The sequence below is a fragment of the Lagopus muta genome, chromosome 1 (genome assembly GCF_023343835.1).
Source record: "Lagopus muta isolate bLagMut1 chromosome 1, bLagMut1 primary, whole genome shotgun sequence".
NCBI lineage: Eukaryota > Metazoa > Chordata > Aves > Galliformes > Phasianidae > Lagopus > Lagopus muta.
This window is the reverse complement of record NC_064433.1, coordinates 273,152-288,831: the sequence shown is the minus strand read 5'-3', so window position 1 is coordinate 288,831 and position 15,680 is coordinate 273,152. Positions and strand designations below refer to the sequence as shown.

Genomic DNA, 15,680 nt, shown 5'->3' with positions numbered 1-15,680 from the left:
CCAAGGGGCAGGTCCAGCAGAGTCACACGGTTACATCATTGTGGTTTTGTTCATGGAGGTTTTGAAGAGTTGATGCCTGACCACAGACACCTGCTTGGCTTCCCAAGCAGAAACAATCATCACCCCTCCATGCACACAGAAACTCTTCCAATGGGCTCTGACAGACCTGCAGTGTCGGAGCTCCACACCACACACCCCAGCCCATGAACTGGCACTCACCCCGGGCATCAGAGGTAACTGCACATCCTCACTCCTTCCATCAGCCTCGTCTCACCATAACTCATTACCACCATGCCCACTAAACCCCACTTGTCCCCACTTGGGGACGTGTCAGTGAGAACGGTGGGGATGGGTTGGGGTTGGATTTGGTGACCTTAGAGGTCCTTTCCAACCTTACTTATTCCACAATTCTATGATCTCCAACTCCAGAGCTCTGGGGCTTGCTTAGGCCTTAGCAGCATCGCTATGGTTTTGTGAATTAAACAGCTTTGCCTAGAGAAAAGCAAATGGTCTTGCTGAGGCACAGGGTGGGAGGCAGCAGAGAGCCGGTGCTGTGCTGCACAGTGCCCAGAAAACTCACTGTGCAGTACAGGCAACGCTGAGCTGAGGTTACAGCTCATTTTTCTCAGGCAAGGATAACTCTCACTTGGCAGCATGCATTTGTACTGCAAGCAGAGGTCAGCATTATCTATTTCATCGCTGACCATGTGAGCAAGTTGGTGTGCTTATCAACTACTGCTTGTCCTACAGCAGGTGCTAATGAGCAGGCAGCTGCTTGCTGGTGTGAGACATCAGGAGCCCAAAACCCGAGAGATGCCATAGAGAAGTAGAATACACATCACTCTTTTGGGAACTCTAAATAAAAAACCACCATCTACAACTTCCTACTTCGCCTCCAGGACTCTTCTTCACTGTCAGATGATGCCTTTCACTATGAAACTGTATGACTAATGGAAAAAAAATAAACTACAGACATGCACGCGTGGACAAGAACAAGCAGTGGTTGAAGGAACATCCTGGAACAAAGATCACTGAATCTTATCCTGAAGTTTTACTGCACAGACATATTCCAGAGAGTATTAACATTCCATACATAGGAGAGAAAACAGCTTCCATCCTGCAACACGTTTTGTTAACCAGTGTCAGAAACTGGAAAAAAGGAAATGCCTGCTTTGGTGTTAGGTCAAAACGCTGCAGTCCTTTGTGGCCATAATCCTACTACTTTAGTATATCTTAAAGCTCTGTTTCTCGAAATACCACCAACCCACCAGAATTCCTGCAACTAAACACACTTTTTGCACTCCATGATGCAGCACAGCCATTCCAGGAGCAATCCAACAGATGACACTAATCCCACCAGTCTCTGCTGGCAAGCTGCAGAGATCTCTCTGTGCAGCCTCAGCTCTGAAGCCTGCATGGATCCACAGCAGATCCAGCTGCTCTGTGCTCACTTTGCTCGGGCAGACACTGCAGCAAGGGTTCCTCTAACCTGTAGCATGGGGACACATCAGTTCTCACCATCGCAGTGGGGACAGCCCTGGCAGCTTCCACAGCAGAACCTGGCTGACCTTGGCAGAACAGGAAGGGTTCAGTTGCCCAAACGCAGGCATTCAGCCAGGCACCGACCCAGCCCCATCAGGACGGGAACACCAAGGTTGGACATGAGGGCAGCTCTGCAGCCCCGTGCTGCTCTCCTGCAGGATGCTGAGCAGGAGGGATCAGAGTGAGTGCACAGGGCACCACGAAGTCCACCCTGTGCTGAGGACACAGGCTGCAGGCAGCTGCAGCATGAGCCACTCACTTTAGTTTGCTGTACAATTATAAGTGCTGATCATAACAATCAAAGCCTTTGGAACAAGTCCTGAAAGAAAACAATGCAGTTCCTCAACTTTTAGACAGCATGGATGACCCCTTCCTGAAGGAAGAAAGAGCTCATTGCTCCAGCTTCAATCCTCTGCAGTGCACAGGATGACAGACAAGATCTATTCAGGAGCCACCCCGCAATAACGACAATAAAGAACAGCCCCTTAACAGCAAAGAAGACAAAATTTTTTCATCAAAGTGCACAAAAATGAGAGAGAATTGAAAGGAAATTAAAAGTAGCAGCTGAAAAGGTGATGTGCTTGCAGGCAGCAGGTAACATATTTCATAATATCACATCAGAAGCTCTGAGCAAACGTATGGCAAAAATGGAAAAACGGCCCCAAAGAGGCCCCCGGAGAAAGATGGAGCGGCCGAAAACAACAGAGCAGAGGAATCTATAGAAACTGAAAGAGCTCCTTTAGAAAATGGGAGTTGCCATTTTGAGATCGGAGCAGAGCACAACCCCGACAACTGCATGCAAAATGACAACGGTGACAAAGCCGTAAAACCTCGGGGATGCAGAGGAAGCAGGAAGTTGATGGAACACAGGGGGGGCCGTGATGCGGCTCATCCCAGGGTGGGGCTCTCTTATCTCCCGAGTGTTTTCAGCATGGCTGCTTGCTGCCACAAGCCAGACTGCCCAAAGCAGGGCGGCATCCCTTCAGCCCTGCAACCGAGCGGGAAAACGGTACACAAAGTGAGGGAATGCTGCAGGTTTCCAACACGGGGTTCCTCAGTGGGGCCACGCGTGCCCACAATGGGGTGTGAGAGCAATGGAGGCTGTCACACCAAAATTGGCAGCACACCCAGATCCTCTGCATCACGCGCCAGCCCGTCCACCCTACCAGGAAAAAACAGAAACAGGAAAGGTAAAGCTGACAAAGGTGACAGGAGCAGAGAGCGGCCCACAGTGCCTGGTGCAGAGCCTGGGCCGAGGGTGGGGCCTGGACCGGAAGCAGGGCCTGGTGTGGGGCCTGGGCTGGGGGCGAGGCCTGGGCCATGGCAGGGGAACGGCTCAGTAGGAGCCCAGGGCAGCTCCTCACCTTCTCCTTCCCAGGAGATCAGGATTGAGGCCTCGTGCAGGGCCTGGGCTAGGAGTTGGGCCTGTACCAGAAGCAGGGCCTAGGCTGGGAGCAGGGCCTGGTGTGGGGTCTCGGATAGGAGAGGGGCCTAGGCCAGCAGTGGGGCCTAGGCCGAGAGTAGAGCCTAGGCCGGGAGCGAGGCCTAGGCCAGGAGCAAGGCCTAGGCCAGGAGCGAGGCCAAGGCCAGGAGTGGGATTTAGGCTGGGAATGAGGCCTAGGCTAGGAAAGAGGCCTAGGCTGGGAGATAGGCCTAGGCCGGGAGCAAGACCTAGGCTGGGAACAAGACCTAGGCTGGGAACAAGACCTAGGCTGGGAGCAGGGCCTGAGCCACACTATGGGAATGATGCAGAACAAGCCCAGGGGAGCTCCTTGCCTCTCTTTAACAGACTGTGCTTGGTATTCCCAACTGTACACTTATTTTCTCTGTTCTGGTCAAAGCCGGCCATGGATTCACCTGGCAGCAGTGCAGCACCCACACATGTGGTCATTCACTCCCTGCCCCCTTCCATCAGGGTGGGGGGGAGAGAAGCCAGGGGAGGGGAGAAACCCAAAGTAGAACTCATGGGTTGAGATAAAACATATTTACTGAGACAGAAAATAGAAAAGGAAAATAACAGCAATGATGATATGTATTTCACAGAACAAGCACTGCACGACACAGCTGCTCCCCATCTGCCAACCAGCGCCCAGCCTGTCCACGAGCAGTGCCACCCCAGCCAACTCCCCGCAGTTTTGTACTTTTCTCACATGACGCCATGCTGCATTCCTGTGACATTCCTGTGCCCAGTTTGAGTCAGCAGCGCTGGTTCCGTTCCACACAGCTCCTTGTTGCCCTTCAGTCCCTCACTGCAGCGCAGCACAAGGAGCTGAAATGTCTGTGGCTCTGTACAGCGCTGCTCAGCGACACTGAAACATCAGTGTATTAGCAATACTGTTTTGCTCCCAAAGCTAAAACGTATTATCATACCAGACACTGTGAACTAAATTTAAAAAAAAAACTTTGTTCCAGATGAAACCAAGACAAAAACTTTCTCCTTCAGCAGCAGTTTCAGCTGTGGTGTCTTCCCGTGACCTGGGGCAGATTACAAATTCCCTGCAGAGTCCTCCTGGCAGCTGTTCTCCTGCAGAAACACAGGGAAGGAGTCTTGCTCCTTGGTGAGCAACAACCACCAGGAGAAGCTAGAACAAGTTTCCTGTGCACCGGGTGCTGGCGGTGGGCAGACTGGGACCAGCTTACAGAACAAGCTGTGTATACTGGCAAAACAATGAGAATTTTGGGGCTTAGATCACCTCCTGAGGAAAGCTCTGGCCTTGCCATCTGATGTGCTGGAACACCACGCTGGGAGAAGCTGCCCCCACCAAGAGGAAACAAGATAATGAGCAGGAGGGAGGCTCTTGGCTCCCAGCAGGAAAGCAGCCATGCACAAGCCCTTCTTGCAGAGTTGCGTGCTGTAGATAAAGGATTTGGGCTTGCTAGGTTTTCCAGAAAAACAGTTGCTGCTTGTAAGACAGTCTGAGAGGGCGTTGTTGACTGCTGCGTCATCCTCCTGTATCCCTTGCCTGAGCCAGGAAACCATCCATTAATGCTTGTTAAAAGACACGAGAGTCCAAGAGTTGTATTACAACTCCTAACGGTGACAGCCACCCCCATCCTAAAGACCCTCCATCACTGCTTTCAGTCTAGCAGCCTCCAATACAAATGCACCTTGAAATGAATGTTTGAAGAGATTCAGCACCTGATTAACTCCAAGTGAGTGGCTCTGGCAAGACAGAGCTGCAACAGCTTTCCTGTCAGCCACCTGCAAGGGAAGGGCTGCTGAAGAGCACCACTGCCATCCCACTTCAACCAACTGCTGAACTCTTTGTTCAGAAAACACGGGGCAAAGGAAATGCAAAAAGTTTGGGATCAGCTTGATTCAATCACAGGCCCAAACAAAGAGCTCGAGATGGATTTAAGGGATGGTGATTTCCTTCAGAGACCTGGAACTGACTCCAGCATGTCACTGTACCATCACAACCACACCAAAAAGGAAACAATCAGCAACCACCATCGAATGTGTAAGCAGTAGGAAAAGGAGGATCCGAGAAACTTTAGCTTGACTTAAGGCTGGCAAATGCCATGGAAATTTAAGCTGCTTCTTCAGAAGCGTGCACAGGATCTTCTGTTCACTCAGCATCAACACAGAGAAACTGCAGTTTTGTAGAAAAGCCCTTATCATAAAATCACTGATGATGGAAAAGACTTCTAAGGGTCACAACCAGGTCCAACCCCAACCCATCCCCACTGTGCCCACCAACTGCCTACTAACCCCGTCCCCAAGTGCCACATCTAATAGACACATTCAGAAGAGGTAAAGAACTTATCAGCATAAAAGAGTGAAAGCAATCAAGTTTGGCTGGAAAATTGGTGAAACCAATGAAAACAGCACACTGCAGTTGCCTTAGGAACACATGGGCAAGATGTTCTCTGATTCAGCAAATGTAAAGCCACGAAGGCCTGTCACATTGTCCAGCTTGAGCAATGCACCACTATGCTGCAAGAGTCAACCATTAACTCGCATAGTGAGCTGAAATCCATCCCATTTGGGTCTTAGAAAAGAAAAACAGAAAAAAACCCAAACACACACACAGCAGAAAACATGCTCCCTCCTCGGATAAGTTCACAAGCCAAATATTCATCTTCGATAAGAGGTATGTCTTAATTCTCACTTGATTCCCTTTGTTTAAACATTCAATCATTCCTTCTCTTTACACCTTTCTCTGTGATACTGAGCAGCAGTTTAGCACTCAGCTCCTTGCTGCGCTCCAGCCTCTGTTTAACAGTCACCTCTCAGTCTTGTTTAGGGTGCGCTGAAGAGACTGACCTTCACAAAGTGTAATGCATTTTCTCCAGATCTCAAATCCTTTTTGTTGCTCTTTTCAGCATCCTCTTTAATTTTAAATATACTTTTTAAAGAGCGGAATTCAGAGCCAGAGGCAATATTCCAGCATCTGTCTCCCAGCTGTCACTTACAGCTACAAAATACTGTCCTTGACTCCCTGTCCGCTTGCTTCTGTCTCCACGCATTGCATCAGCAGTTTCCTTTAAAGCACGTGGCCCGTTGGGTTCAGTTTGCTTTGACACTCCACCTCACTCTGACAGCCAAACCCCATGTTCTTCCCAATTCACATCTTCTTGTTTTCTAGATCTGGAGTTAGCTACCTGTAGAGCTCTGCATTTGAATGAATTAGAACATCCTTTATTTTGAAGAGCACAGCTCTAGCTCACTCCATGTTAGCATTAAAAAATAAAAAAGAGTGGTGAGGTAGGGATGCAGCCTTTAACAACTCTAAAAGAACATGTGTTGAAGCAGGAGCATGAGGGAAAAGGACTTCAGAAAAGGCAGGGAGCACTGCCAAAGAAGCAGAAAGCACCACTGCACCCTGGTATGCCCATGTCCTCAAGGTGTGTGCAGCCCTAGCTGTGCCAGAATGGGAAAAGTGTGGATAAGGGAGGGCAGGACGACCAAAGGCCTGGAGCAGCATCCATGTGAAGCTCAGCTAAATAGACAAGAATCCCCAGAGTGGGAAAAAGAACACTGAGATGGAATGCAACAAAACCAAAAGTGGCATGGAAAATAGAAGCAGGTATTATTTCCTTGGGAACTGATGCAAACACTGCAAGACAAGGGGACAGATACGGCATCTTCATTAGACACACTCATGCTGATCTGCTCAATGGCATGCCGCGGGGTTCTGGCAATCGACTCCAAATTGGTCTCCCAGGTACCACCACTCGTGTAGTCATAACCACAAATCAGCCCTGCGTGCATCACGGGTTGTTTGGCTTACCCCAGTCAGGGCACCCTACCCAGATCTGACTCTAATTGCAGCACTATCTCTTAGTTTACAGCTAAACACCACTCTTTTCTTCCAAGTTACAACTTCCCTCGTTTCACATTAACCTACCACAGTTCTGCCTCCAGGTATCTACAGCTAGGCTGATTTTATGGGTGGATCCAGTTTCTTCATACTTATGACTCCAAGACATTTGCACGTCCACCTTATTAGTTACGACTGCAGCAGTTCTGTCAGCTTGAACTAACTTCTACTCCCCAACAGCAAAGTCTTTTAAAACAAAGCTCAGGAGGATAATAGTACAAGCTGACAGAGTTTTTCTGCCATTGTCACTGGCCATTCTAAACCCAGAATGGGTATTTCTTTACGACCCTGCATGGCTTCACCCAATGGGAGGCCCATAGCAGGGAGTCGCAGACTGACACCAGTGGAGGGCTGTGGGGAAAGCTGGTCCTGCTCTGAGCAGGGGGGACCAGCTAAAGGCTGCACAGCATTGGCCAAGCGCCTCCAAGGACAGAGACCTCTTGAATTCTCAAGGCTCCAGACCAGTTCCCTGCGATGAAGGAAGGCCACAGAGGAGGACGTCTCTGGCCATAGCTTTGTCCTCTTGTTCCATCATGTCACTCCCAGAGCAGCCCACCTCCATCGCCTCTCCCCACTCTGTTAGGCACTTGCAGATGGCAGTACGGTCTTCCTTCTGTCTTCTCCTTCCTGGTCTGAGCAAACCTTACTCTCAGCCTTTCCTCCTGCCTCCTGAACCTCAGTTTCAAACATCCCAGGGACCCTGTGGAACCTTCTGGGCTATGTAATGCCTGCCCTGGGCTGGTGACGCCACTTTCTGTATGGATCTCACCAGTTCTGAGTGGTGAAAGCCATCCTCACCATTGCATGCTGACTACCACCAGCCATTGCCACCATGGTGTGCTTAGCCTTCATTGCCAAAGGCACTGCCAGTGCTGGGTCAGGGGGTTCCTGGGGTCCCTCAGCCTTTCCTGCCAAGGAACCTGCTTTCTAGTCACCCATCCTGCCCTACCCCATTCCATTCCATAGCACTGCTGCAGCCCACGGGCAGGATTTGCCTCTGCCAGCCCTTAAGGCCATTCCTGCAGCTGATGGAGACCCCTCTGAGGAGCAGCCTGGCCCTCAGCCTGCTGACTGCTCCTAGACTGGCTGGAGCTGCTCTGGTAAGAAGATACCACATGCTGTAAGCTTTCATATCCATTCCTGAGGAACGAGCTCCTAAGCAGCCACCAGATGGGCTTTGTATGGCCATTGGCCACCCTTTAAGCTGGTGGTCCAGCCAGCTGTCCACCAACCTCGTCCTCCAACCATCCAAACCATCTCAGTCCTATTTTGCATTAAGGATGTTACAAGAGAACACTCTGAGGAGAACACACTGAAAACCTCCTCAAGTTCTATGTGGATGTTTCCTGTGCTCTCCTCTTCAAGCATCATCCACCCCAGTGATAAAGCAGTAGGGTTGGTTGGGCGTGATTTACCCTCGGCAAATCCATGCTAGCTGTTCCCAGTCACCTCCTGACCTTCATGTGCCTGGATGAGGCTTCCATCAGGATCTACTCCACCACCTTCCCTCCAACCAAAGGGATCTGGACATTGGTCAGCCTCACCACAGCTCCTTTTCCTTATCCTTGATGCGAGGACTAAGAGCACTCAAAATGATTTCCTGAAGGAGACCGAGAGGGGGTTACCATGTGCGCCCAGGCCTATGGCCAACTGCTGCCTTAGGCTGGAGCAGCTCTCTGGGTGGACATTCCTACGTGCCCACCCTTTGCTTCAGCCCTCCAGCACGTGTCCTCTTCAAACCACCAACATTCTGAGGAAAGTGACAAACTTTGAGGTACTTTCCTTCCTGCCAAACTCCCCTGAAGACAGGAACTCATCACTGAGTCATGCTTTTCCTGAGCCAATCTCTTTGCATTCAGGGCACTGCAGCTCTTCTTGTGTCCCCAGGCAACTTGTAAAGACATTCCAAAGGTGCTTCCATCCAGCTCCTCTGAAGTCTTGATAAATCCTCTCAGCTACCTCTCTGACATCCATTCTCTTTTATCATAGAATGGAAACAGATGAGGGAGACGTGAACTCCTGGAAGTGCAATGGTTCAATCTTACCAGAAATTGTTTCCCAACTGTTTAATTTGCCTGGTTTTGAATAACAGCATAGCTACTAAACCACATATCAGCGTGTTGGTCGTTAACTTTCACACTGAAGACATCCTTAGCGAAAGCTTTAGCGTCAACACCTCCTTCTCGCTAATGGCTTTTCCCTGCTTTAATAACTGTTTTGAGTGAAAAGAAAACACACGTTAGCGCTACCTACTCACCTACCCAAAATTCCTTCAATAATTACCCACTGCTTTGTTCTTGTAAATCAATCTCCAGCGCTCACCCGCTGATCCATTCTCTCGTGAAACCTCCCCAGTGCTTCATGCGGTTCCTCCACTTTGTTTCCTCGTCTCCGCTACCAACCCTTCTCCCGGCGCTGCCCGGAGTGCAGGTGGAGGTGTCAGGAGCAGGGATGCCACGCTGGGGGTCCCGGGGACCCTCCCACCCCCCCCTCAGGCTGAGCAGAGGGCTGCTCCCCTCCGGTCCCCTCCTTGAGGCCGTGTCAAGGCGCCCTGTGAGCAGGGACACGCAGTCACAAGCAGAGCCGGCGCTGGAGGAGTCAACGCTCCTCTGCTCGGCGGCTTTTAATTAAAGAAGAGTAATGACAACGTTGATAAATTTGTGAACCACTCCTCCGTTGATCGATTCCGGCAGTATCTGAGCCTTGGCAGCCACCCAGCAGCAGCCCAACGCTTGGCAGTTCCCAGGCAACCGCAGCCTCGAGGTTTGCACATGACAACTTCTACAATATTGCCGTGTTTTCAATAAAAATTCTGCCGCACTCAGCTGTCAAATCAGCTGAAGTTAATAGCAAGTTAAATAGTATTAGGAGGGCCTATATTGACTGCTTTACTTCCGGACCTTCCCCAGTTCAAAAATTAGCATTTCTCTTCCATCAGCAACTGCGGGTTTTGCAGGCTGCTGCATTTAAACACCTCAGATTCCTTTGGGTCCATAAGGAAATTTATATCACGCTCTGCACAGGAAAAGACCCTGAGGCAGCAGGCAATTACTTCGGTCACAGCGGCACAGGAAGTGAGAGAAACTCCAAACCAACCCAGTGAAGAAAGAGAGAAGCACTGAGCATCACCCAAAGCTGCAGTCTGGGGATGCACAGCGCTCCAAAATGGTCCAACTGCTACAGGGCCGCCACGACTTCATCGTGTCTGAGAGAGCAAGAAAAAGCCTGACTGAAAAATCTCATCCAGACATCCATGCTGCTGTAATGCAACCTAAAGCAGGGACATAACTGACCAAGCCTCCCAAATCCTAAGGAGAACGTGCAGAGCTGTCGTCAGCATCACTGATGAGCATCATTCACCCTGGAGAAGAGAAGGCTACAGGGTGACCCCATTGCAGCCTGCAGGAGCTGAAGGGAGCCTGCAGACAGGAGGGGGGCAACTCTGTGAAAGGAGAGATGACAGCAGGACGAGGGGAAATGGTTTGAAGCTGAGGGAGGGCAGCTGGAGGTTGGATGTCAGGGGGAAGTTGTGTGCTGTGAGAGCGGGGAGGGGCTGGAACAGCTGCCCAGAGAGGCTGTGATGCCCCGTCCATCCCTGGAGGTGTTGGAGGCCAGGTTGGATGGGGCCCGGGGCAGCCTGAGCTGCTGTGAAATGGGGAGGTTGGTGGCTCTGCGTGTGGCAGGGAGGTTGGAGCTTCGTGACCCTTGAGATCCCTTCCGATCCAAACCATTGTATGATTCTATGATCACTAAGAAGGAAAAGGAAGAGGTCAGGGGAAATATGAATGTTAATAAAGAGGGGGGAAAAAAAAATGTTACCAAATATTTCACAGCATCACAAACATCCCTAAATTAAGACATTAAGGCCAGCCTGAAGCAGGTGCCTTCATTCCAGCTGACTGGAACATCTGTCAGCACGGAGCTGCATCAGGTGAGGCCCAGGGAAAGGCTGTGCCCCAGAGGGTGGTGGGCACAGCACAGCCCCCTCCCCAGGCAGTGGCCCAGCCCCGAGCTCAGGGAGTGCTGGGACACCACTCTCAGCTGCAGGGTTTGGGTTTGTGCAGAGCTGTGTGGGGCTGGGGTTGGTTTTGATGATCCTTGTGCGTCCCTTCCCACTTGAGATAGTCTATGATTCCACGATTTTGCTCAAGATATTTCACAACGAAGGTATTTGCAGGCTGCCAGCCCAGAAGCATCCATCCTGCTGGTACCCACCGCATCGTCCCCATATCAGCATGTGCTCCCCGGCCCCATTCCAGCACCTCTCCCTCCCAGCCCCACATCAGCAGCTGGCCGCCAAGCTCTGCACGTCGATTCTGTAAAGCAGTGGTACAAAAAAAAGCACAAATTGCTATCAATAAACCAGCACCGAGGAAGGGCCAATCAGCAGCGGGGAGGGCGATTTTGTTGGGTTAGCGGTTTAATTAACAGCCAGGCCTTTAACGATGCCAATGACCTGTGAAAGTCAGGACACATTTAGAGAATCAGTGCCCTACTGCAGAACTGCCAAAAGCAGCTGCAGAACTGCTTTACTAGAGCTCGTGTTGTCGGGAACAGCGTGGCTTCCCCCGGGCTGAGAAGACTTCTTCATGATGGGAACTGCAGCGTTCCCAGGTCGTGAGAATGGAGGCAACTGCAGGCGTTGGAAGCAGCGTTCAGAATTGGTTTGTGGCATTTCGTTTGCACAATGTGAATTTCTCAGAGTTGTGCTGGATGTGCCACCATCACGCGGCTCTTCAGCCCTCGACCCATAGAGCGGCAATGACAAATAGCATCAAAGCCTTCAGTGGAGGAATGAGGCTGGGAGGCACCTGGGGTCCATCCGACAACAAAGGTATGAAAGGAAATAAGGTGCTGCTAACAAAGACGGCGTCTGAACTGAGGCAAGATGTGTGCTACAAGGTGTGACGTCTCCAGAGAGTGAGATCCAACAAAGATGAATCCTGTTTTGTAAAACCCCCCACACATCCTCAGCAAAGGAGAGCAACTACACACACGCAATGCTTGATAACAGCCTACAGGTGAGACAGCAAATTAGAAATACCATTTCTACCATACCATACCATCTATTGCCAGCAATAAGAGGAGGAAAAAAAAAAGAAATGTAGAAAAACACCTTCTGTTAGATCTCAAAAAGGGGAAGAGACGTCACCCCCTCCAACTCCGGTTCTGCTCACCTTGAACACCAGCCCCGAAATCAACCTGTGCCACAACAAAAATCATTTCACCCGAGCTGCTGGTAAACCCCTGCAGCAATCCTGGGGAAAAGAACAAACTGCAGTGTGAGCTGCCAGCATGGTCTGGGCAAGGCCAGCACCAAGAGCTTATAGAGAGAAGATTTAGGTTAGATAATTGGAAAACATTTCGGGGCAGTGAGACCATGGCGCTGCTGCCAGAGCTGTGGGTGCCCCATCCTTGGAGGAGCCCGAGGCCGTGGATGGGGCGCTGGGCAGCCTGAGCTGGGGGGCACACAGCCCACAGCGGGGAGGTTGGAGGTTCCCTTCCATGGCCCTATGATCTGTAAGGTCACTTCCATCCCAACCGTTCTACACCTCCATGATCTGTATGATTGCTTCCAACCCATCATCCCATGGCTCTGTGACCCACAAGGTCCCTTCCACCCTAACTGCCCTACAGCTCTGTGACCCACAAGGTCCCTTCCACCCCAACTGCCCTACAGCTCTGTGACCCACAAGGTCCCTTCCACCACAACTGCCCTACAGCTCTGTGACCCACAAGGTCCCTTCCACTCTAACTGCCCTACAGCTCTGTGACCCACAAGGTCCCTTCTGCCCCAACTGCCCTACAGCTCTGTGACCCACAAGGTCCCTTCCACCGTAACTGCCCTACAGCTCTGTGACCCACAAGGTCCCTTCCACCGTAACTGCCCTACAGCTCTGTGACCCACAAGGTCCCTTCCACCCCAACTGCCCTACAGCTCTGTGACCCACAAGGTCCCTTCCACCCTAACTGCCCTACAGCTCTGTGACCCACAAGGTCCCTTCCACCCTAACTGCCCTACAGCTCTGTGACCCATAAGGTCACTTCTGCCTCAACTGTCCTATAGCTCTGTCATCTGCAAAGTCACTTCCACTCCACCCACCCTACCGCTCTCTGACCCACAAGTTCACTTCCACCCCAATCATTTTACAGCTCTGTGACCCACAAGGTCCCTTCTGCCCCAACTGCCCTACAGCTCTGTGACCCATAACGCCCCTTCCACCCTAACTGCCCTACAGCTCTGTGAACCATAAGGTCCCTTCCACCCCACCTGCCCTACAGCTCTGTGATCCACAAGGGCACTTCCACCCCAACTGTTCTATGGCCGTGTGACCAATGAGGTCCATTCCACCCCAGCCACCCTGTGCACAGCCCAGAATCCCTATTCCACACTCACAGGGACAGACCCCATTGCAGGTGCACTGCGAGGGCCCCGATGACCCCGCAGGACCCAGATGCTCCCTCCTGCAGCAGCAGTCGTGTGGTCACTGCAGCAGCTGTGAGCACAGCAAAGCTTTCCTGGGACGTCAGTGCTAGGCTGGATTGTCGACACGATACATAGGGCTGGAACAGGATCTTCTAATTGTTACAGTTCTTGGATTTGGAGCCACGTTGCGAAGGCACCCCCAACGACGGCAGTAAAATGCATTTAAAATGACAAATTTGTTTTAGGACACTTCAGTGTGAAGGAATGAATGGAAGGCAGAAACCTGCTCACACTTAATGGTTAACCTGAAGCGAGCCACGGAAGGAAAGGTTAGCAACACAAACACTGAACACAACAATTACTGTAATGGATCGATTCAGCGGTGCACAGTTACAGAGATAAATGATTTATCCTCTATTAGTAAAAGCATATTAATGTTCCTGCACGTCCTTTTTTTATGCAACACCTTATCCAGGGGGAAAAAGAACAATACACTGTGATGTAACTTGATCAGGAAAACAGAAATGAGAACGTTTGCAGGCTGGGAAATGTGTGTCTACGTGTGTTCATCCCAACCTGGCATGCAGACACCCAAAGGAGATCCCAGCCATCACCATGCTGTGTACTGGTATCTCTCACAATCACACATCCATAAACCAGCACGGCCAATTAAGGTTGCTACAAAGCTGTAAGAAAAAGTAGTAGGGTCCCTCAGCTACCTCAGCTCAGGAGCAGCTACTGCCTGCTCCTCCATCCCAGCTTCCATTCTCCATCTGAGCCCCACCAGCTCCATCCAGCCCCAGGGGAGCCTCCAGGGTCCAGCAGTGCTCAGGGGGAGCTCAGAGCGTTCACTGACTGCATAACTCCCATCCCAAAGCAATGGAAACTACAGTTCTTTCTTCCAAAGGCTGTGCTACCATTCAACAAGACCTGGACAGACAGGAGAGTTGGGCAGGGAGGAACCCGATGAGGTTTAACGAGAGCAAGTGTAGAGTCTTGCAGCTGGGGATGGATAACTGCATGCATCAGCGCAGGTTGGGGCATGAGCTGCTGGGGAGGAGCTCTGCAGAGAAGGACCTGCGGGTCCTGCTGGGCAACGGGTTGGCCGTGAACCAGCGGTGTGCCCTGGTGGCCAAGAAGGCCAATGGGGTCCTGGGATGCATTAAAAGGAGCGTGGCCAGCAGGTGGAGGGAGGTGATCCTCCGCTCCGCTCTGCCCCGGTGAGGCCACATTGAGAATCATGAGTCCAGTTCTGGGCTCCCCGGTTCCAAAAAGATGGGGATCTCCTGGAAGGAGTCCAGCAGAGGGCCGCAAAGAGGATGAAGGGCCTGGAGCATCTCCTGGGCGAGGACAGGCTGAGAGACCTGGGGCTGCTCAGCCCTGGGGAAAAGAAGGCTGAGAGGGGATCATGGAGGATGATGCTCCTGAACCTCTAAAGGGAGGTGGAGGCACAGGGATGAGGCCAGGCTCCTCTCGGTGCTGTGCAGCCAGAGGACGAGGAGCAATGGCCTCCAACTGGAACACAGGGAGTTCTGTGCTAAGATGCAGAACTGCTTTCCATCGGGGTGACGGAGCAGAGGCACAGACTGCACAGAGAGGTGGTGGGGTCTCCTTCTGTGAGGATATTTGAGGCCAATCTGGACATCCACCATTGTGAGCTATTGTAGGGAATTGCTTTAGCACAGGTTGGGCTCAGTGATGTCTTGAAGCCCCTTCCAACCATTGGGGCTCTGTGATTCTGTGACTGTGATTCCAGTGGGAGGTGACCCTGCCTGTAGCACAGGGGTTGGAACTCAATTACCTTAATGGTCCTTCCAACCTGAATCCTCCTACGATTCACCCTTCGCCCAGCACAACTGTGAGCCAGCACAAGGGACTGCAAAGCACTCTCCCACCTGTGCTTATCCCCACTCCTCAGGACTGGGATCTCCGTCCTGCTCCCAACTTCCTAACTCACTGCCCCAGGGGCTGGAACCAGGGGGTGGGCAGTGCAGGGGGCACAGCTGAGCCGCCCCCATCCATCACAGGCTCAGCAGCCCACAGCCCCACCTCACCTCCACATGGCATCCCTCCCTCCCCAGTAACCAATGGGCTCAGCTCCAGTTCAGTGGAAGACAACGTCTCCATTTGTCAGCCAGAGAAAGGAGTGCTGCTCCAGAGCCCCTTGCTGTCCCTGGGACTGACAGCACTCAGCACCACATCTTCACAGACCACCCTTCTACTGGGCTTCCCTAGGAGGAAACCAGCAACAGAAGGCAAGGTGGTGATGTCAGGAGGTCCCATCAGTGCAGAGAATGGGTGCAAGGTGAGCTTTGGAATTTTATCTACGGATATATATGAGATAACTGGGAAAGAAATACAAACCAGAAGCCAGGGTTTCTGCATCA

General features: G+C 51.6%; 1 protein-coding gene across 1 annotated transcript in view; it reads right to left on the bottom strand.

Moving 5' to 3' along the window:
* SHANK3 (SH3 and multiple ankyrin repeat domains 3) overlaps positions 1 to 15,680 on the bottom strand; it is a 298,288-nt gene that overhangs the window by 263,449 nt on the left and 19,159 nt on the right.